At 40.5% G+C, this 23,778-nt stretch overlaps 1 protein-coding gene across 2 annotated transcripts in view; it reads left to right on the top strand.

The window, feature by feature from the left end:
- ARSB (arylsulfatase B) overlaps positions 1-23,778 on the top strand; it is a 216,298-nt gene that overhangs the window by 184,448 nt on the left and 8,072 nt on the right. The gene's annotated exons all lie outside the window — the stretch shown is intronic.

The following is a 23,778-nucleotide window of genomic DNA, read 5'->3' as shown; positions in this document are numbered from 1 at the left end:
ACCATAAGACTCACTTTTTCCCCACAAAACAGGGGTGTGGAAAGTCTATGCGTCTTATGGAGCTAAGAAAACAGATTATATTTTCCTGTTTTCTTCTCCTAAAAAATTGGTGCGTCTTATGGAAAGGTGCGTCTTATGGAGCGAAAAATACGGTACTCATCATCTTAAGTACTTTTTCAGAAGATAACAAATCAGGGTCTCACTTCCTGAATACCAGACAAGTAGAACTAAAAGATCCTTAGTAACAGAGAAGAGTTTGTTTGGTTTCCAAGACACATTCATTATATCTGTATGCTAATCCTCAAGAAAGGAAGCCCCCAGTACTTTGAAAAGATTATTACTCAAGACTTAACAATGAGAATCCTCTTACGGGAATGAAGGCTTGGAAAATGGTTGCTTTGAAGTTTGTTGCAGGTCCTTTCCCCCACAAATCATATCTTTCTGGTTATCTTTCTGCTTAACATTAACAAGCCCACATGCACAAATTACAAAATGTTAAGTTGAAAGCATATTCTTTCCAACATTATCCAATTTAACCTTTGTATTGTAAGGCTGTGTGTGCTGGGATTTGAAAAACTGCCAATTTACATCCAAGGGTTTCAGTAGCTCATTTGCAATGAATGTTTGGGGGAAACAGTCTACAATTCTTGTTCCTGTTTGCAGAATTTCAAAAGTTACTTTAGAAAGTAATTCGTTTACATTACTCATTATCATGTGTAAAAAATAATTGATTGCTATTACTTTAACAACAACGACAACAATTGAACATAACACCTTGAACATAACACAGCAGACATAATAGTAATAGAATGAAGAAATGTCTGGCTTATTGACATTACAATTCCAGGGGATGTCAGAGGTGAAAATAAAGAACAAAATACAGAGACCGAGCAATTAAAACATCTCACTTGTGGATGTTTTAATAAAAACCTTTTTTCAGAATATGGATATTGGCTTAATTGATTTATGGAAATCATTGTCACAAGGTATAGGAATGATGCCTATTTGCTTTGATGGGAGTTCTTGGATTTTCTGTATAAAACATTTGGTATTAATTTAATCTATAATTATTTATTTTATTTTGCTGGATTTACTGGAGTGCTGTTTGTGATTAGGGCTATGGGGGAAGAAAAAGTGTTCAGAGACGGAATATATACGTAGCTTGGCTAAATAAGGTAAAATAAATTACATCTTAGTAAAGCAATTAACATGTAAATATTAGACTTGGGCTGGGAAATCCAACTTTGAATCCCCCCTTGTCCTGATGGTCATGAGGTGATCCACTGGCTAGGTACAGTATTGTTTTTTAACTTATGTCCCTGATTTTTAATGAAGATAGAAGTGGATGGAAGGAAAGACGCCATATGCTGTTTTAGGCTTACTGGAGGAAGAACAAATTTGACATGCAGTTAATACGTAAGGGGGTATGATGGGACCAACAGATGGACAGAAAACATACTCAGAGAGTCTGTTTTGTGAGGCTTGGGACTGGTCCGCCAAGTTACTGATTTACACAAGGTTGTGGTTTATGTTTTGATCCCCCAAGGGTAGGTTGCAGGAACTTTGTGGGTGGGTTGCTAGGCAGTTAGGAGATTGGGGGTTATTTGGCCAAATGCAGCACAATGCTTCTGATCTTCTTAAAAGGAGAAGCATTTTGAGGATAAAAAATAGAGCCAATATGCATTACTTTTGGCTTGTGGTATATACATAACCTTGGTTGTGTGCGTTACTAACTGAACAAAATATATCATGAAGTACCTGATTGCATATTAAGTTTTGAAGTATCTAATTTAATTTAATTTAGTCTGAGCTCTGTTTCACAGAATCTCGGGTTTATAGGTGTTAAAAGGTTGCTCAGATTACTCTCTTCCTCCTCAAATAATGCTTGATTGTTTCTGATGTCGGATCTGTTAGTGTGTGCAAAGGCATATCATAACTGCAGTGGAACTTTCCCCAATGTGAACCTTGTATGGAAACACAGACTTTGTTCTGAAAGGATCAAATTGAATGCACATGTAGCAACATTATATGCATGCCAGTTAGAGTTGTGTTCAGTGAAGCTGTTCATATTTCTTTTCTTCTAACCCCCCAACATAAAATAAATTATTCCTTTTGAAAGTCAAGTCATTTATAAAAGAATATCAGTTCATGGTGGTTTTTAAAAATTGTGACAGTGAATTGCACTTTTCACATGATTAGAGTGACCATGATTTAGATCTACAGAGAAAAATAAGACAATGTTGAATTTTTTTAAAAAAAACCCTAATTATACCCAGACCTTCTGTGACTTTGTAGGAGACTTTGGTTCTTTCTTTATTAATTTATGAATTAAGGGCAACATACTAATATCAGTGAACCTGATTCAGTGCTTTACTTTTAGCTGACCTGAGGACACTCCAGACCTGAAAGCACGGATAAGAATTGCTGCTTGCTGAAAAATAAGGAAAATTTGCCTTTCTGTATCTGTATACTTGTGAGTAACAGTTTTCAAGGAGAGTGGATTAAATCTCATTATTTAAAAATGTAAATTGAATCCATGCCTGTTTTAAAAGGTAACACTTTAATATAAATGTATTAAAGCTGGCTGGATTGCTCAGTGGTTTAGGTATCTGACTTTGGAGCCAAAGGTTGGGAGTTTGATTCCCCACTGTGCCTCCTGTGAGTACAGACAGTATCGCTGTGTGGCGATAGGCAAGCTGCACAGTCCCAAGGCACCCCCAGAAGAAGGGAATAGTAAATCACTTCAAAGTACTTTCTACCTAGAAAAATCTGGATAGGATTGCAGTAAATTAGAATCTACTTGATGGCACACAATTATTGTTAAAGAAAACCCTATGCTGATATAATTTAAAATTAATCCTTGTCCAAGTGCTTAGCTGAGTATCAGATACATTAAATGGACTGCTGTTTTCCATAAATAGCCAGTAACGTATTCCTTTGAGATTAAACACTATCAAAATGGCATTAGAGACTATAGTGACGTGCTTCATATTGAGAACTAGAAAAGTAGTTCTTAGATTTGAGCTGTGAGGTTGTCCCTGAAGATATCATCACAATTTTTCCTGTGCAGTTTTGTATTCCTGTCCTATACCTTTCATTTGAATTCATCCTAATTTGTTCTTTTTTTAAAAAAGAAAAATTATGTGCAATCGTTTTGGTGCCAATATTTCCTTAGCAATACCCACACCATTACTTCAACAATACATCCGACCCCCTTTCCTCTTTATGAGCCAAAATCCTGTTGAACAGTTTCACCTGCACAATGAGAATTATGTCACCATCAGTGACAAGTTACCACTGAGTAAAGATTTCATTTTTCAATTTTGGAGTGTGCATGGTTCTCATACAATGAGGCAAGTTTGTGTGCATCCCCAAAATGAAAAATGAAGTCTTTAAACAGCAGTCTGGTCCTGCTGCTATGATGTTATTCCTGTCACACAAGTGGAACCCCCACCCTCCAGGATTTGGGCTGCTTTATTAAGGTTTCTTCATTTTCTTACCATATGTTTCTCATAAGTATGCTTTTTAAAAGTGTTCTGACATTTGGCCCTTTAAAATTCTGTTTCCTCCAAGTCTCAGATCACTAGTTAATCTTTACTTTGTCAGACACATGGATTTTTGAAGGTCCAAGAAGTCTTGTGTATCTCTTATTTGATATGATGATGTATTGAGCTTGCATTTACCATTTGCCTATTATAATTAAGAGGGTTCCGTGTGCCATTTCACTTCCTCTGTGAACCACCATTGTAGTTAGCTGAAGCTGTGTTCTGAATATACCTTATAATTTTCTTTTGACCAAATTTAAATGATTGCAAAGTCATCATATGGTGATCAGGGACAAGCCATTGTGAACTTTGGATCTATAGTCCACACCCTTCCGTTGCTACTATTTTTCAAGCTGAAACAGGGAAATGAACGCTTCTGCCTTCATTTTAGAATTAGCCACACGTGTATGAACGTAGAAGCATAAAATTGTGGTTTGTTCTAATTAAAGTTAAAATATTCCGGAATCTGAACCTGCAGTTTGAACACATGATAGCTCTGCAGAGTTCATCAGAAATAAAAAGGAAAACCTCACTGTTCTAGATAGAGAAAGAAAGGAGAATGTGCAAGCTCAGGGGGCTCTGCATTTTGCTCTCAATTGGCTGAACTATGGTTTAGGCAAAATAGCTTGCAGGCCACATGCAACTATCTTTTGCAGCACAATGCTTTGGAAGAAGAAGTGATTAGAGACTTTCTCCCCAGGATTCTGGGAACCTTCAGTGAGCATTATGCTTTAATTTTGCTTAATTCCATCAGTAATGAACAAAAGTCTATCTGTTTACCAAAGTGGAGTGTGGTTCTGTGTGTACACTTTTTGTGTGTATTACCTCCCTTTCTTTTCTGCACTTGGACATGTAAGTACTGTATGCTTATAGCCTTGGCTACCATCCCAAACTGTATGCACTCCTCAGAGCTGAAGATGCTGCCCATCCATTTTAAGGTGCTCATCTGAACTGAGCAATTATTTTGCTTTTGCTTTTCTACAGCTCACTTCAGCAAAATCTTCCAACATTTTATCTTTCTATGTTCCTCATTATTCCTTCCATCTGGTATTTACCTTATTTCTCATTAGACATTCATCTTTTCCATTTCTGCATTGTACAAGGGCAGCTTATTCTCTTGTGCTTTATTATAACCCTCTGGGTGGTCTTCTGGATAGGATATGCTTCCTTTAATCTGAGTCAAACACTGACTATAAAAGGAGAGCTGGCCTCTTTTGAGTGGGATGCACTTCTGTTGTTGATTCTTCTGAGAAGCACATCGATTAAAGAACTGGGATGAATAGTTAATTTTTTTAAATTCAAAAATTACAAAATATTTTCTAGTTCCAAAATATTTTGTAATTCAAAAATTCCCCTTCATGGATTGCTGCCTTGTCATGGCGAAGGGGCTTGAATAATTCAAAGAATCTATGGGCTGTGCCGTGCAGGGACACCCAAAACGGACAGGTCATAGTGGAGAGTTCTGACTAAATGCGATCCACTTGGAGCAGGAACTGGCAAGCCACTTCAGTATCTTTGCCAAGAAAACTCGATGGACAGAAACAAAAGGCTAAAAGATATGACGCTGGAAGTTGAGCCCCTCAGGTCGGAAGGCATCCAACATGCTACTAAAGAAGAGCAGAGGACAAGTACAAGTAGCTCTAGAGCTAATGAAGTGGTTGGGCCAAAGCTGAAAGGATGCTCAGCTGCGGACGCGGCTGGAACTGAAAGGAAAGTCCGATGTTGCAAAGAAAAATATTGCATAGGAACCTGGAATGTAAGATCTATGAACCTTGGGAAGCTGGATGTGGTCAAACAAGAGATGGCAAAAATAAACATTGACATCCTGGGCGTCAGTGAACTAAAATGGACGGGAATGGACGACTTCAATTCACACAATTATCATATCTGCTATTTTGGGCAAGAATCCCATAGAAGAAATGGAGTAGCCCTCATAGTCAACAAAAGAGTGGGCAAAGCTGTACTGGGATACAGTCTAAAAATGATAGAATGATTTCAATATGAATCCAAAGCACACCTTTCAACATCACAGTAATACAAGTTTATGCACCAACCACTGATGCTGAAGAGGCTGAAAATGACCAATTCTATGACTTGCAACACCTTCTAGAACTGATGCCAAAGAAAGATGTTCCTGTCATTATAGGGGATTGGAGTGCTAAAGCAGGGAGTCAAGAGAGAAAAGGAACAACAAGTAAGTTTGGCCTTGGAGTTCAAAACAAAGCAGGGCAAAGACTAATAAGAGTTTTGTCAAGAGAATAAGCTGGTCGTCACAAACACTCATTTCCAACAACGCAAGAGGCGATTCTATACTGTACATGGACATCACTGGATGGGCAATATTGAAATCAGATTGCTTATGTTCTTTGCAGCCAAAGATGGAGAAGCTCTATACCAGTGGTTCTTAACCTTTTTTACTCGGATGTTTTTGAACTGCAACTCCCAGAAACCCCAGCCAGCACAGTTGGTGGTGAAGGCTTCTGGGAGTTGCAGTCCAAAACTCCTGAGTAACCCAAGGTTAGGAACCAGTGCTCTATACAGTCAGCAAAAACAAGACCTGGAGCTGATTGCTGCTCAGATCATCAGCTTCTTATAGCACAACTCAAGCTTAAACTGAAGAAAGTAGGAAAAACCACAGGGCTAGTCAGGTATAATCTAAACCAAATCCCTTATGAATATAGAGTGGAAGTGAAGAACAGGTTTAAGGAACTAGATTTGGTGGACAGAGTGCCTGAAGAACTATGGATGCAGGCTCAAAACATTGTCCCGGACAATCCAGATAGTGTGGCTGCTGACCTTGAGTCAGACATCCTGGAGAGTGAAGTCAAGTGGGCCTTAGAAAGCATGGCTAACAAGGCTAGTGGAGGTGATGACATTCCAGTTGAACTATTTAAAATCTTAAAAGAGGCCACTGTTAAGGTGCCACACGCAATATGCCAGTGAGTTTGGAAAACTCAGCAGTGGCCAGAGGATTGGAAAAATCAGTCTACATGCCAATCCCAAAGAAGGGCAGTGCCAAAGAATGCTCCAACTACTGTACAATTGCACTCATCTCACACGCTAGCAAGGTCATGCTCAAAATCCTACAAGGTAGGCTTCAGCAGTATGTGGACCGAGAACTCCCAGAAGTACAAGCTGGATTTCGAGGGGCAGAGGAACTAGAGACCCAATTGCTAACATGCACTGGATTATGGAGAAAGCCAGAGAGTTCCAGAAAAACATCTACGTCTGCTTCATTGACTATGCAAAAGCCTTTGACTGTGTGGATCACAGCAAACTATCTTAAAGAAATGGGAGTGCCTGACCTTATCTATCTCCTGTGAAATCTATATGCGGGACAGGAAGCAACCATTAGAACTGGATATGGAACAACTGAAAGCGATGACAAACCTAGACAGCATCTTAAAAAGCAGAGACATCACCTCGCCGACAAAGGTCCGCATAGTCAAAGCTACTGTTTTTCCAGTAGCCATGTATGGAAGTGAGAGCTGGACCATAAAGAAAGCTGACCGCTGAAGAGTTGATGCTTTTGAATTGTGGTGCTGGAGGAGGCTCTTGAGAGTCCCCTGGACTGCAAGGAGAAGAAACCTATCAATTCTAAAGGAAATCAACCCTGAGTGCTCACTGGAAGGACAGATCCTGAAGCTGAGGCTCCAATATTTTTGTCATCTCATGAGAAGAGAAGATTCCCTGGAAAAGACCCTGATGTTGGGGAAATGTCAAGGCAAGAGGAGAAGGGGACGTCAGAGGACAAGGAGGCAGTGGAAGACAGGAGGGCCTGGCGTGCTCTGGTCCATGGGGTCATAAAGAATCGGACACAACTTAACGACTAAATAAAAAATCCCACAATTTCCTGCCAGTGGAGCTTTAAAATAACAGTACCAAGATGAGCATGATTCTGTTATTTAATATATTTCTACTTTTTGTAGTGATGTTGCAATTCTGTTTTTAAGTCAGTGATCATCATGTATACATCTTCTGTACTCCACCACAGCTTGTTTAGGATTGTGTTGGGTGCTTGGGCCCCAATATTTCTGAATGCTCCACAGTAAAAATGGTAGACAGTGTATGGTGATAAACAGGTTTAACCGAAAACAGAACGATTAAAGTCATTAGAAGACAGTGATGTTGCATCTGCAGGTTGCCTTTATGGGCAGAGTTCTCTTAAAGTAACACTGCCTTCATATGGTGGAGGTGGCAAATCTTTTTGCTTCTTCTTCTGAAGGTTTTATTTTTACCACTTCCTTCATTATAAGAATATGCATTCATATTCATATGCATACCATTTGGTGCACATTCTAACATCTCTTTAGTAATTATTCTTTGCCATCTGTTATATTTGTTAGTGGCCGTTGTAGGTTTTTTTGGTCCCCTGTTCCTTGCAATTTTTTCCAACTTGTGAAGAATTAGCCTCAGACATTAACTGTTCCTCTGGTGTCCACACAGCTGTGTCTCTTATTTACAGTTTTCTCTGCTCCGCAAACCTGGCTATTCTTTAATTGCTTCCTGTATATTGTTTTTTTCCTGGAGCCGTGTGTGCACTGCTTTAACAAAAGAACCCCAAGGCCACACTGAGATGAAAATAGGAAGTCCAGATGTGTACTTCAAATCCAAATACTAATCTATGTATTTAATAATCAGATGTTCATCTTTTCCTGTGTCATTTTTCTCTGGCAGCTATTCCTTGGAGATGATTCCCCCCGCCCCACCCCCAAAGACTTATTAAAACATACTTCTCTCATCAGGGAAAAGATTTTGTTTGAAGATTTCTTGGCACTGTAGGGCTGGATAGCTTGGAGAGGGATGTTTTTTTTGGGGGGGGGACCACCACTGCTGCATAGTTTGTAAAAACTATGAGATGATACCATATCCCATACAACATTCTTCCAACACAGCAGCACTAATGAACCTGAATGTTGTCCTGCAGGTCCCCTGTGCCATAGTCACACTTTACAGGCTTTATTATAAGTTCTGGCAGACTTTTTTTGGGGGGGGGGGAACAAGTATTTTAAAATAAATAAGTCCAAAGTATCTTTAGCCATTAGGAAAAAAATGTAGCCTCTGCATCTGTAGAACATATAGAAATTAAAACACACCAGTTCCTATTCACCATAACAAAAGAAGATGGTTGGTGACTTTACTGGGCTCAGGACCATTAAGGAAATATCCAGTAATACCTCTGAATCCAATAACTCTCTTCAGCCCAAGTTTCCAGTTAGAGGTATCACAACAATTCAGCCGTTAACAAAAGTTTTAAAAGATTATCAAAAATCTTCTGTGCCAGCTTTTTTCAGTGTAAGGGACAACACCAGTGTTAGTACTACCTAGAGTAGACCCACTGAAATCAATGGGATACAAGTAAATTGCACCTATTCTTTTCAGCAGGCATATTCTAGTTGGGACTAGCCCTATGCAAAGCAAAACCAAGAAATGTGAACATGATGCAAAAAAGTAAGAAAAGGGAGAAGACTATTAGAGTGGAGGAGCTTGTGAAAGAGTTCTCCCAGGAGCATTTAAACAGGTGGGGATGCTTGTTTCTAGTAGACAGAATGACCTAAAGGAGTTTGGTAAACCAGTAGTCCGCAACCTTTTCTGATCTGCAGACTGGTTGGGGGAGGGTCCATGTGTGGGGGCACATCCCTGTGCTCAGGGGTGGGGCATGCTCACAGATGGGAGGGGCACGCTCACAGGCATGCACGGATGGGCGGGGCATGCTCGTGGATGGGCGGGGTGCACACATGCACAGATGGGCCAGGCACACTCATGTGGATGGGCTGGGCGTGCTCATGCGGATGGGCCAGGCATGCTCGCAGGTGGGTGGGACACCAGTGCAGGTGGGCGGGGAGTGCATGCGTGCAGGGAGTGCATGCAAGGGGCGGGAGATCCGTCTCCACGGCCCAGTCCAGCGATGGCCACGGACCAGCACCAGGCTGCGGACCAGGGATTGGAGACACCTGCAGTAGACAACAGAAAAAAGAAAAGCACTGATCAACAAGAGATGGGAATGAAAGAAGAAAAGGAAGAGACAAAATGAGAGCCATTAAGAGCAGCAGATGCTTAAGACAAGTATAATTTGGGTAGGATAACCTAGAAAGAAAAGATAAATAGAATAAACTAAAGAGAGAGTAAAGAAAAGAAAATGCAAAACAAAAGGCTGAAAGCCAGGATGTTGATGCGAAAAAAGACGTAAGAAATGAAATCTCTCTAATACACTCAAAGAAGTGTGATAGAGTTATCAGTGTGGGACAAAATAAAGAGGATGAACCAGTGCTGTAGTTGGAATAGAAGAAAGATCTGAACAGAATTTGGAAATATTTGGCAGAGAAATGGTGGGATTTTGCACTGACATAAATGAAAGAAGGGATAGAAGAAATTCAGGCAATCAAAAACAACACTGAAATGGCATGCTTGAGAAGAAGAAACAGCAGTAGCTAAATAAGATATGATGTTAGTAAAGAGTAAAGCCAAAGAAAGAGTAAAGGCAAAGTTTAGCAGCATTTTTTAAAAAGCTATTTTTTATTTATTTAATTTTTAACCTGCCTTTTTCCCTGTAGAGGAGCTTGAGATAGTTTACAATTATGTAAAAACAAATATACAAAACCAATCACTAATACAAAAATCACATTATTAAAAACAATTAAACATATTGACTGAAATCTGGTAGAAAGTCACAACTTGAGTAGGCCTTTTGAATCACTGGGAATTGATTGATTGGTTGATTTACATTTATAGCCTGCCCTATCTTCCAAGACCTCAGGGTGGGTTACAAAACTATACAAAACAATTAAAATATAAGATTTTTAAAACAATTTAAAATCAAACAGCAAAAAATTTACACATTTAAAGATTCAAACCATTACACTAAATTCAACACAGGCCACAATCCTTAACTTCAAAAGGGTCTAATAAATATATTTTGGCTTGGAACAAAAAATATATATATACTAAAATTGGCTACAATTGAATCTCCAAGGGAAGGGCAATCCCATCTTTGGGAGGCCATGGCAGAAGAAACTCTCCCTTATGTCTCCACATAATGAACTGTTCTTAATGGTGGGACATGAAGGAGGGCCTCCCCCGTAGATCTTAATGGTTGGCCAGGTTTATATAAGGAGAGTCAGGTCCCAAGCCATTTAGAATTTTATAAGTCATTGTCAATACCTTGAACTTAGACCAGAAGCATACTGGGAGTCAGAACTGATGTCCTGTAGATTCTGAAGGATGTTTCTGTTAGCATTCTAGCTGCTGCATACTGCACGTCTTGAAGCATCCATGCTTTCTTCAAGGGTAGTCCCACGTAGAGTGCATTTGTTGAGTCGTCATCTTCAGAAGTTCCTGATCGAATGGACCTGCTCTTGCAACTCGCTACTCGATTTCAGAGATTAGTTGTTTTAAAATGAGCTAAAATCCTGATAGGTAAAGGTAAAGGTTCCCCTTGACAAGTTTTTGTCCAGTCGTGTTCGACTCTAGGGGGCGGTGCTCATCCCCGTTTCCAAGCCATAGAGCCAGCATTTTGTCCGAAGACAATCTTCCGTGGTCACGTGGCCAGTGCGACTTAGACACGGAACGCTGTTACCTTCCCACCGAGGTGGTCCCTATTAATCTACTCACATTTGCATGCTTTCGAACCGCTAGGTTGGCGGGAGCTGAGACAAGTGACGGGCGCTCCCTCTGTCACGTGGATTTGATCTTACAACTGCTTGGTCTTCTGACCCTGCAGCACAGCTTCTGCGGTTTAGCCCACAGCGCCACCACGTCCCTAAAAATCCTGATATAACAAGTTAAAAAGCATTTTAAAAGGCAGAAGAACACTTCTCACCTTAAAATACCTTCTAACGTTAATTGGATGAATAATAGCTGCAATATAAAGACAAAGCTGAGTACAGGGCAAGAGCAGAGAGAAAGAAAGAGCAAAAACAGAACTTTCAGGGGGGAACCCCAAGAGAAACAGAAGTGGAAATGGAAATAATTGGTGAAATGGATATAAGTGATTCATTGAAAACTATGGAAGAATGCCACTATGAAAGCTTAGAGAGTTAAGAGAAACAAGCAGAATAGATCCAATAACATTTTTCAAAATAGAATTACAAATGAGAAACATGTATTTCTTTCATTTCCTGATATAAAGTACAACAGAATTTCATAATCTGAGTGCCACTACAAAAAGGCCATTATCTCAAGTGTCCATTCAGTGTGCCTCCATTGACATTGAGGCATTATGTAAGTCATCTCTTGACAACCAAAACAGATGATCTTAGATGAATTTAAGTCATTCCTTAGATATCCTGATAGCAAATGTAGTAAAAGAGATTGTGGGCCAAACACACCACTTTGGTTTGATTCCAGAAACAAGCAAGTGAACAGGTAGAGTTTATGAACATTTATAAGGTCGGGGAAAGGGGCTGTGTTCAGCACTAGTTTTTCACTAACTGTAGTTGCTAAATATTTTTCAAAGACAGCAACATGCAGAGCACGTTACAGTAATATAATCTAAATGTAATCACAAGTGATTAACTGAGGCAAGATCTGCCTTTTCCAGAAAAAAACCCCTCAAATGGCACAGCACCTTATGCAGTGCAAAAGCACTCCTGGCTACTGTCAGCAGCTGGTTATCAAGAAACACTAATGGGGACAGGAGAATTTCCAGGCAAAAGTGGGTAAGAGTTGAGTGACAAGAAGCATAGGAACGTAACTGGGCTAAGGATGGGGAAATAAACTTGCATAGCTGGAGATAAAGCAGGAGGAAAAGAATGGAACAGAACAAAAACTTACAGCTGTGAAAGAGCAAAAGTCACTCAGGGGCTTATGTGCAGGAACTGAGATAGAGGAGATTAGGACAGAGCCAAGGCTGTTGGCTGGAGGAAACACAAGAGCAAAGAGACAAAGAAGCAAAAGAAATCAAAAGAGTAAGAAACAGCAAAAAAACAAAAACAAAAAAAACCCCAGTAAAATTGGCTGAGACAGCAGAAGAGTAAGATCTTTTCTCTTTCTCTAGTTAAACAGTGTTCCATAGACTGCGGAAGCAGTGCATACATCCTAATGTTTATACATTCAGAAATGCTCTCAGGTGTATCTAGACTACATAATGTGAGTGATATCTAAAAAGCTTAAAAAATACAGTGCTTGCCTGCAAATTAAAAATACAGTACAGTGCATCTAAGCACCAGTTGTAAATCAGTTGATCACAAGTTTTATTAGCCATACCGTTCCCTAACAAAGTATTTTAAATAAGAAGCTATCTGTATTTATTTGTTTTATTTATAGGCTTCCTTTCACCCTGTAAGGCAACACAAGGTTAAGCAGGTTTCATTTCCTGCAGACTGTGTCTCATGATCTATCCTCAAATACTGATAGTGTCTTTCTTGGTAACTGACTTAATATACTGAGTTTGTAATTGGTTCAAAGAAGCATCCTATTCATACATGTTCTAGAAGACTGTCAGAACTTTACTTAGGGCCACTTCATAATTTACAGTGACCAAGAAAGCTTATAGAAGAAGCACTTATCTGGTGGTGGAGAGCTGAAAATACTATGTAAATTGTAAAGATTGGTGGTTATGGGACCAGTTCATCCACCTGGGGCATACTGCTGGTATGTAGAGTAACCAATAGAGATGGGCACAGAACCAACCATGAACCAAAAAATACATGATGAACCAGGCTGTGATTTTTTTCACATCCCAGTTTGGGGATCTTGTTTTGCCAAAGCAAAAATGAAACACTGAAATATTTTCCTCTTAACATTTTGTTTCCTTTGGCAAACTGGGGATTCCCTGCCTACCCCATTTCCGCTGCCCCTCCATCGCCTCGGTTTACCTGTTGCTGCCACTGACACCACTGCTCAGGGTGCCCTGAACCCCGAGTGCCATCCTCAGAGGCAGCAGCTCTGGCAGGGAAGCTGGGCCATTGCCTCTGAGCATGCACCTGCTGCCCATCTGATCCAGGTGATCAGCGGGTGGCGAGCACATGCTCAGAGCTCTGCCTTCCCTGCCAAGAGCCAGGTGATTGTCTCTACACATGCGCCCACCAGCCAGCTCATGGCCAGGGAATCCCAGGCACTGGGCATCCCTGGCAGTGAGCTTAGTCGGTGGGCACATGGGCAGAGGGAATCACCTGGCTGTTCCAGCTGGCTCTTCCAGCTGTCACCGCCATTATCTCCCTGGGACGCCTGAATTGATGGTGGTAGCAGAAAAGCCAACTGGAGGAGCTGGGTGACTTCCTCTGTGCACAAACCAGGAACCACAATTTTTCTGGTTTGTGATCATCTCTACTAACTAATGTAGGTAGGTACCTTATATCCCTGAGCCATGGAATCTCTTCTCAGAATTTGAAAGCGAGACATGCACTATTTAGATCATGAGCTGCCTACCAGTTCATTAGATCTGAGCCAACCAGTTCATTTCTACTTCTTACAGAAAAGTTTAAATGTAACCCTCAATGTTTCATTTTTGTCTGCCTTTTTTTTCTGTAGAGTTTAAGGAAGCACATGCAGCTACATTTTTATTTCTGTAACAAGCCTTTGAGGTACGTTTAGTTTGAGAGTGTGTGCCTTACGGTAACAGGTAGCTTCATGGATAAGTGGAGAGTAGAAATTGGATTTTTCTAGATCTTATCACTCTTGCCTTTTCTTACTAGGATGCTGAATTTGATCTTGGTAGGGGCAGTGCTGGTGGTTAATGCCATATTACCTGCTGCTTCTCTGGCTCAGCATCTGGGAAACAGCAAACTAAAGGGCTGAGGACAGATCCTTGAAAAAATTTGAGAGAGAAAAAATGACAAGCCAACCCTTCCTGATTTTTGATGCTACTGATTAATTTTCATTTGATATAGCAAACAAAAGCCAGTTTGTATATGCATCTCCTTGCATATATGAATGACTGGCAGGCACAATAAAACATATATTGACTGGTAGCCTGCATTTGGCAGTTCCTTGCAAGTGTGGAGAAGAACAGGAAATTTCACACTTATATCAGTAAACTATGCCAGTCAACACGTAGTATGGAAGACTTGATGTTAGCTGCTTGATTTACTTGATGTTGCCTCTTACTGAATGAAAGTTATATCATAATATTTATTATTCATACTGTGGTGCTTCTGACGCAGACAAAGAAAGACAGACCTGCTTTGGCTCCTATCCTGGTTAAAGCTTAAATGATTCTTCCAAAGAGGTATACAGGTGTTGTTCTGCTTCTTCAGTCTCTTAATTATGTTCATGTTTCGCTGAACCTCAGTGAAAGTTGCATGCGCTTTCATTCTTGTTGGAAAACTGTGGCTGGGTGTGCACATATCCAAGGAACCAAATAGACACACCTTTCTTGTACTGCATAGATAGCACAACCAAAGCAACTCAATAATCAAGCCTTCTGTAACATGTTCACTTCTACCTGCACCACACAACAGTAGCTGCAAGCACCAAACTAGCTGAAAATGACAGACTCTCTTCTATACCAGCCTTACGTAGAGCACACTGCAGTAGTCTATTCTAGAATTTTCCAGTATGTAAATAATGGTCATTAATTTTGTCTTTTAATACTTGGTGCACCAACTGATAAAAAGTACTATTGACCATAATCTTCCATATATTGTGACCTTTCTGACAAGACCACTGTTGCCGCTGCCATTGTTGTGACAATAATCATGGGCCAGGATCCTCTTGGTGGTTTATGTGTGTAGAAATCATGTTGCATAAATTACAGTGAAGAATTGCTGATTAACAGTGTTCTGCTCATGTTATAAGATGCACAGTTGACTGTACAACAGGCATGGACCTAGTAATGTGACTACTTATGTTATCTAACACCAAATCACCATGGCAAGTTATACAAGTTAAATTACACATAAGCAAATTGATAACAGGATTCTGACCATTACGTATCTGCTATGTGCATGTTAGTTTAAAAAGAAAGATGTGATGGGTTTCTATCCCAAGAAGTCTGCAATATAAAACATACAGGGAAACACGACTAGAAGCAGAAAATGCAAGTGTGGATTGATTGGAAAGGCTATACAAATGTGTCAACTACACATACGAGCTGAAATACAGTACCATAAAGATTAGACTTTGATAAGGTATGATACGAATCAATACTTCAGAGCACTCTGTATTAGATTTCTAATGCTAGATTACATTTATTACTGTTTACATTCTGAGTGGCTGGTCTGTAATGTGAAATTATAAAGTTCACCTTCTTAATATTGTGTCTTTATGTATGAATCTAGACTTGACCTTAATCCGAATCATACAAGCATTGGAGCTAGGAAAGTTAGTTTTTACTTTCTGATTTACCAAAAATAACTGAAAGAGCTAATTTTTAGTTATTGATATTTTTGGTTTAGTGCCATTAAGCACATAATGGAAGCCATGTGATCTTTCTCTACCAGCATTTTATAAACCCTACCCTTAATAACTGTAGAAGTAACTAAAACATAGAGGTTATAGTCCAGTATAATAATAATCTCTTATGCAGTTACAGCTGTGATGTATATCTGGATGAAAGGAAATTATAGGTAGCTAGTTACTTGGGCTCCATGATCACTGCAGATGGAGACAGCAGCCACGAAATTAAAAGACGCCTGCTTTTTGGGAGGAAAGCGATGACAAACCTAGACAGCATCTTAAAAAGCAGAGACATCACCTTGCCAACAAAAGTCCGAATAGTCAAAGCTATGGTTTTTCCTGTCGTGATGTATGGAAGTGAGAGCTGGACCATAAAGAAAGCAGACCGCCGAGGAATTGATGCCTTTGAATTGTGGTGCTGGAGGAGACTCTTGAGAGTCCCCTGGACTGCAAGGAGAACAAACCTATCCATTTTGAAGGAAATCAACCCTGAGTGCTCACTGGAAGGACAGATCCTGAAGCTGAGGCTCCAATACTTTGGCCATCTCATGAGAAGAGAAGACTCCTTGGAAAAGACCTTGATGTTAGGAAAGTGTGACGGCAAGAGGAGAAGGGGACGACAGAGGATGAGATGGCTGGACAGTGTCTGTGAAGCAACCAACATGAATTTGACACAACTATGGGAGGCAGTGGAAGATAGGAGGGCCTGGCGTGCTCTGGTCCATGGGGTCACGAAGAGTCGGACACGACTAAATGACTAAACGAACGAAACGAGTTACTTGTAACAATTTACTTTTAAGCTCTGCTAATTAGAAGCTGTGCTGTGATCTTTACTGATGAACATTTTGTTTTAACAAATAGTGGCAAAAATAATTATTAATTATGTCCTACATTTGGACATGACCACCACCACCACCTTTTGAAGTTTAGATATGGAGTCCCACTTTAGAACAAAAGAGGTCCATTTCAACACTGTACTAGATAAGGTAGAATCTGTGTTTGGTTGTGTCTGAAGAGATAACATAGACATACAAGAAAGGGGATTTCATCTGGAAACCTCAAACATTGAATGATTTCATTTGGAATGATTTCATCTGGAACAAAAGAGGCAAAATTCCTAATTTCCCTCCCACTTATAAATTCTTGAATGGTTATGTTATCCCAGTGATTGTGGCCAAGATCACTCCATGTAGTGCACACTTTTCCCCGCTGAAACGTGCACCTTTCTCTTGAAATACCAAGAAATAACCATGCTGTCTGCTTTCTGTTTCCCATATAGAGGTTTTAATAAGTTTTGGAACTACAGCAAATCTTCAATAAGTTTTCAAAACACAGAGCTATGGCTGGAGACCTAAGGAATTTGAAATGCAATAACAAAGAGTAATTGGAAGAAATCCACAGTCCAGGAAATTGAAACTTTGATAATGTTGAAAAACATTAGGAGTCTGACCTTTTTACTACTAAAGCACAGTATGTCATGTTTTGTTGAAGTAAGATTATACCAGATATGGGAAACATTGCTTCTTTTTTTTGGACTGCAGCTCCCAGGGTACCTTGGCCGTTCTGAATGATAGTCCAAAAATGGAACACATTCCCATTTCTCGGTTAAGCAAGTAGGGGTCAGAATATCACAGTATAAGTAGCCTAATGGATGTTACGTTCCATGTTGATTCTCATTTCACTTTTCATATTACAAGTTAAGAGTAGAATATTTCCTTTCCAGTGTTAGAACAATCAGTACATGTATTTGTTGAATAACATCACACTTTTTGGATACGAGCAATTCTTGCCATGCCACATTGGCATCTCTTCACAACCTTACAGAAATGCAGAGAAGCAGCAATGTGGAAATATTAGCCACATTATTAGACGCTGGATAGATAACAGCCACCCAGTTATGCTGCATCCAAAGACAAGCAGGAACTTCCCGTCTCATCTTTACACAGTGCCTAGCTCCGAGCATTGTAGCCCTATTGGTTATACACACCATTTGCTTTCTCCTGTGCAAGTTGAAGCAAAGGCAAGCAGAAGTAACATACGGTGTACATGAAAAGAACTCATAGAATCACATTTGCTGCTTAGTGGTGAGGCCCTTTATGTGGAGATAAACAAATTACACTGCCCCACTTCTCTATGAGCACAGATTTAGGTATATGATAACATAAAGACTGGCAATCCTGTAAGTTTTCAGACAGACAAGGAGAGGCTCTTCTTTGTGGCCTCTGTGAATGCACACAGTTGGGTTGTTCTGTGCCTGTGCAGGACCTCTCGGATGTTTCTAGAGCTTAAAGACAAGTGATTAGTAGGACGTTTCCCCCAAGGAGCGCATGCTCTGCCCGCCAGAAGTCCCCTCAGGTCCTTTTAGCCGCCGCTTAAGTTGGACCTATTTCGGAACGCTAGAGCGATTGCATGATCACTAAGATCCTTCTATTACTGAGATCATTTATTTTCTCTTACAATCATCTCTTTTGTTGGACGTTTCCCCTGTGAGGTATCCGCTGACCTTTTGAATTTATTCCCTTCATTTTTCATCTTCCCTCATTTTTCTCCCTCCACCCACACCACTTCCCCTTCCCCTTTCCCCAGGGCCCTTAAAGCGGTGCATGCTCTGCATGAATAAGATCCCGCTTACCGACGACGGTCACGACCGTTGCCTTTTCTGCCTGAACACTTTAAAGCTCATTCTACCAGAGCGCTGTCAGCTTCTACTGCCTTCCAGCATGGAATAGAACTTCCTCACATCTGCCGTATACTCCATCGACCTTCATGAGACATTACCATCTTGATGCAAAACAAGACAAAAAATGATGCTGCTTTTGACAGAGCTGTTTTGATCTCCGTTCTACCATGACATCTCACCATCCAGTGAGCGAGCTTGTCAGTCACCCAATTGTGTGCATTCACAGAGGCCATGAAAAAGAAAGAGAGGTTGCCTACCTGTAACCATGGTTCTTCTAGTGGTCCTCTGTGAATCCACACTCCTGCCCATCCTCCCCTCTGTCCATCACATTGTCTTTTTTAATACAGTTCTCTGACAGTGGTGGACTCTTACAGAAACTGAGGGGACTTCTGGCAGGCGGAGCATGCGCTCCACAGGGGAACATCCTACTAATCACATGTCTTTAAGCTCTAGAAACTTCCAAGAGGTCCTGTGCAGGTGCAGAACAACCCAACTGTGTGGATTCACAGATGACCACTAGAAGAACCATGGTTACAGGTAGGTAACCTCTCTATTTTAAAACTTCATCTGTACCACAGATTGTGTGGCACTGAATAGGGTCAGAGTTGCTGATTATTACATTCTCAATAAATTTGTTAAACATTTGTGGATAAAGCTGGTGTGGTATAGTGGATAGACTAGAACTCAGGGCACTTGGGTTCAAATCCTTGCTCAGCCGTGGAAATTCACTGGAGCTAATAATAGTAAACTGCTCCTTGAACATCTCACACACTTTGAAAACCCTATTAAAATTCAGAAGTAAATTGATAGCACATAAAAAAATCCAGTTCTTAGTCTTGACTAAATTACACCCATTGAATCAATAGGCTCATTGGAAACATGGGTTCCAAAGAGTACAGCCCACGAAAGCTTATGTGAAATAAAATAGGTTAGCCTCAAAGGTGCCATAGGGCTCTTTGTTGTTTTTTTCTGTGATAGGCTAGAAGAGCTGCTTCCTTGAAAAATTCTTAGGTTGAAAGGGTTGATTTAACAAGTTCCTTTCATCCTATAGGCCTATTCTGCTTGGAGATAAATAAGCTTTAGATGATGACCTTTAATAAAAATGCAATTAACAACTAGGATTTAAGTGGTTACCATGTGGAGGAAGAGGAAGAAGCAGCAGAAGAAGCAGTGTGACACTTTTTAAATTACAGTAAATAGTATTTGCTGAGTTGAGGATTTGGGGGTACATACTGTAGCACCAAGGGGACAGAAGGATAAACACTGCTTTTAAAGCTTTAGCTGATGCCTCCAGCAGCAGTAGTTGATACTGTGTATGATATCAATGATAATGAGGCTGACATGGCTGTTTTCAGCTCTTACTGGCATCAGAACCCCAGTAGTAGAACTTCCTCCTTGCTATACAAGAAGGCTTCTGAAGAAAAACTTTTCTTGTCCATAGACTTCCATCTCTGCTTGCTTAGAGACAAAGGATCACCACATTCCATAGGTCTTGGGTCATCCTTCAAGGAACAATAGGACCATACTTTTTTTACCTTTTTAAGGTCAATATCAGAGAACTGAGCATGCAAGAAGAAAGGACTCTTTATCTTACACCAGTGGTTCTCAGCCATAGATCCCCAGATGCTCTTGGACCGCAACCCCCAGAAGCCTTTGCCAGAACAGCTAGTGGTGATGGTTTCTGAAAGCTGCAGTTCCAAGAACATGTGGGCATCCAACATTGGGAACCACTGCCTTAAATCCTCCAATGTCACTTTGCTCATGCAGTTACCAACAATTTGAAGAGGAGATGTTGGTCATGTGAATGTTTCTACCTGAGCGGGAATCTAGATTTTTCAACTTTCTTAAACCTTCAGGCATGGTGGTCATTGCATAAACTATGGAACAATGGAGGGGAAAGGTAGAGAGAATAACACTAGAGAGTGCTGGTAAAATTATGGATAAGTATGCTCTGAAAAGGCTGAGGGGTCATTATTTTGCTCCCAGTATGTATGGAAAACACCATGGAAACATGTTGAAGTGAATCAGGAAATAACAGTAATCACACCCAGATTCATGAGTCTCCATTGGCTTTATCTGTTTTGTTGTTCTTTTATACAGAAAGAGCTATAGCAACTTTTTAGTCCAAGGGATGTCAAAAGGGAGTTTTGTCAAGTTGGACAAAGCTGATTGGAACCCTTTTCCCCCAGTATGTGTGTGAGTTCATTTGTGTGCCTTTAAATGGCAGTACTTTTAAATCACAATATGAATAGCTGCAACTTTTGCTGTTCATTGCTCAAAGTATTCTCCAAGAGTAAGAGATCCAGTAATGAATAACAGTTTAGGGAATAAGTGCCAAAGTTCTAGGAGTCATTTTCTCATTTTAGGCAGCAAGATGTTAACTTTGTGTTAGGTTCACAAAAAATATACATACTGTACTCCTGCATGATTTCATTGCAGACTGTTCTGAACATGAAAAGAAAAGTTCTGACTGTGCCTGCTGCTTTTCTTTCCTTTTCATGGTCCCATTTCAACTGTCTTGTGTGGCCCTCCAACTATTTATTTACATTGAGCCAAAAGGCACTTTTATAAAGGTTAGTTGACAAAGCAGGAGAGGATTCAATGGAGAGAAGTTTGGGGAGGCTGGTGAATTAATGCTTTCTTTCAAAAGAAACAAGAAAGCACAGTTTGTGAAACTCGAAGGGGGTAGAAGCTTCCTAGCCATTCCTCTTCTCTTACAATTGAGTCCAGATTCCTTGTATCCCAAATAACTTCAAGACAGTTTTCTTACACATCCTCCTGACTAACATGCAGTGCCAGTGCAGGCAAAAAGAAATGACCGAGGTGATTCATAATAGAAGGATTTCTGTGGTGCAAAGAGCATTAGTAAAATAAACACAGATGGCTTGAGCAAACTCTCTGTACCCAAAGTAAAAAATAAAAGAGGGAAAGAATCACTGGCCAGTCTATCTTGCAGCTATTTCCTTTCTTGCTCCAGCTTTTTTAGCAAACCAAATCTGAGAATCCAACTTTTTTTTACAGCTATGTGTGTTGCACTGTGATAACAATACACAGCCCTGGAACACTGTTCCAGGACCTCAGCAACTCCACATTGTATATTCATTTCCAGTACCTACCCATATACAGTCATGTGAAAAATACAGTGCACCCTCTTTGAATTCTATGGTTTTATGCAGCAGGACTACAGATGACGATATTTGTATTCGTAAATGAATATGAATATCCCCGTCCCATCTTCACCTAATGTGAGTCTTGCCCTCATCCACTCATGTATCCTGGCACTGTGAAGGTCCTGCTCTTCCTACCAATTGTGGCAGTAGCTCCACTGTGCAGCCATGTGGGGAGACTTGTCCTCCTGCCCCCTGCCTGGAGTGGCCAGCTGAGTAGGGAGATAGCGAAGCTACTGCCACAGTTGGTGGGGAGAGTGGGACCTTTGCAGCACTGGGATGCATGAGTGGATGAGGGCAAGACCCACTTTAGGTGCAGCTGAGTCGGGGATATTCGTATTTGTTTATGAATACGAATATCCGCATCTGTGATCAGGACATAATTAAATTATCTGGTCCATAGCAGGTTTGAAAATTAGGTAAATACAACCTCAGATGAATAACATGACATAATATACTGTGTCATGATTTATTTAACTAAATTAAAGCCAAAATGGAGAAGCCACATGTAAAAAACTAAGTACATCTGTAATACCTTCTAACTTAAGTAATTGTTTTTGTATAACTTTGTCAGTCTTTCACATCATTGTGAAGGAATTTTGGCCCACTCTTCTTTACAGTGTTCCTTCATTTCATTGTGGTTTGTGGGCACTTGTTTATGCACAACTTTCTTAAGTTTCCATCACAGCATTTCAAACAGGTTGAGGTCTGTACTTTGACTGAGCTATTGCAACACCTTGATTCTTTTATTTTTCAGCCATTCTGTTGTAGATTTGCTAGTGTGCTTGGGATCATTGACCTGTTGCATGACACAGTTTTGGCCAAGCTTTAGCTGTTGGACAGATGGCCTCATGTATGACTCTAGAATACTCTGGTATACAGTGCAGTTCATGGTTGACTCAATGACTGCAAGGTGCATGGGTCCTGTGGCTGCAAAACAAGTCCAAATCATCATCCGTCCACTACTGTGCTTGACAGTTGGTATAAAGTGTTTGATTTTTGCCAAACGTGGTGCTGTGCGTTATGGGCAAACATCTCCCCTTTGGTCTCATCTGTCCAAAGGACATTGTTCCAGAAGTCTTGTGGTTTGTCCAGATGCAACTTTGCAAACCTGAGCCATGCTGCCACGTTCTTTTTAGAGATAAGAGGCTTTCTCATGGTGAACCTTCTGAACAAAGCATACTTGTTCAGTCTTTTTCTAATTGTACTGCCATGAACTTTAACATTTCACATGTAAACTGATGTCTGTAGAGTCTGAGATGTAACTCTTGGGTTTTTTGCAATTTCTCTGAGCATTGTATGATCTGATCTTTGGGGTGAATTTGCTTGGGCGTCCACTCCTAGGAAGATCGGCAATGGTCTTAAATGATTTCTGCTTGTGGATAATCCTCCTCACTGTAGAATGGTTGATTTTAAATGGTTTGGAAATGGCCTTATTAACCCTTCCCAGATTGATGGGCAGCAACAGTTGCTTCTCTATGATCATTGTTGATGTGTTTCCTCCTTGGCATTGTGCTAACACACACCTGAATGCTCTAGACTAGCAAAGAGCTAAGATATTGGCTTTTATAGAGCTGGTCACATTTGCCAGTTCCTGCTCTAGGTCAGAACTCTCCACTATGACCTGTCCCTGCACGGCATAGCCTATAGCTTCTCTGAATTACTCAAGCCCCTTCGCAACGACAAGGCAGCAATCCATGAAGGGGCTGTATATTGTCCCCTGGCTTATTTAACTTACATGCAGAATATATCATGTGAAAGGCAGGAAAGGTCCGAATAGTCAAAGCTATGGTTTTTCCAGTAGCAATGTATGGAAGTGAGAGCTGGACCATAAAGAAGGCTGACTCCCGAAGATGATCTTTTTGAATTGTGGTGCTGGAGGAGACTCTTGAAAGTCCCCTGGACTGCAAGGAGAACAAACCTATCCATTCTGAAGGAAATCAACCCTGAGTGTTCACTGGAAGGACAGATCCTGAAGCTGAGGCTCCAATACTTTGGCCATCTCATGAGAAGACTCCCTGATAAAGACCCTGATGTTGGGAAAGTGTGA

This window comes from Pogona vitticeps, chromosome 2 (assembly GCF_051106095.1).
Source record: "Pogona vitticeps strain Pit_001003342236 chromosome 2, PviZW2.1, whole genome shotgun sequence".
Classification (NCBI taxonomy): domain Eukaryota; kingdom Metazoa; phylum Chordata; class Lepidosauria; order Squamata; family Agamidae; genus Pogona; species Pogona vitticeps.
The sequence above is the reverse complement of the archived record's forward strand: the minus strand, read 5'-3'. Positions and strand labels throughout refer to the sequence as shown.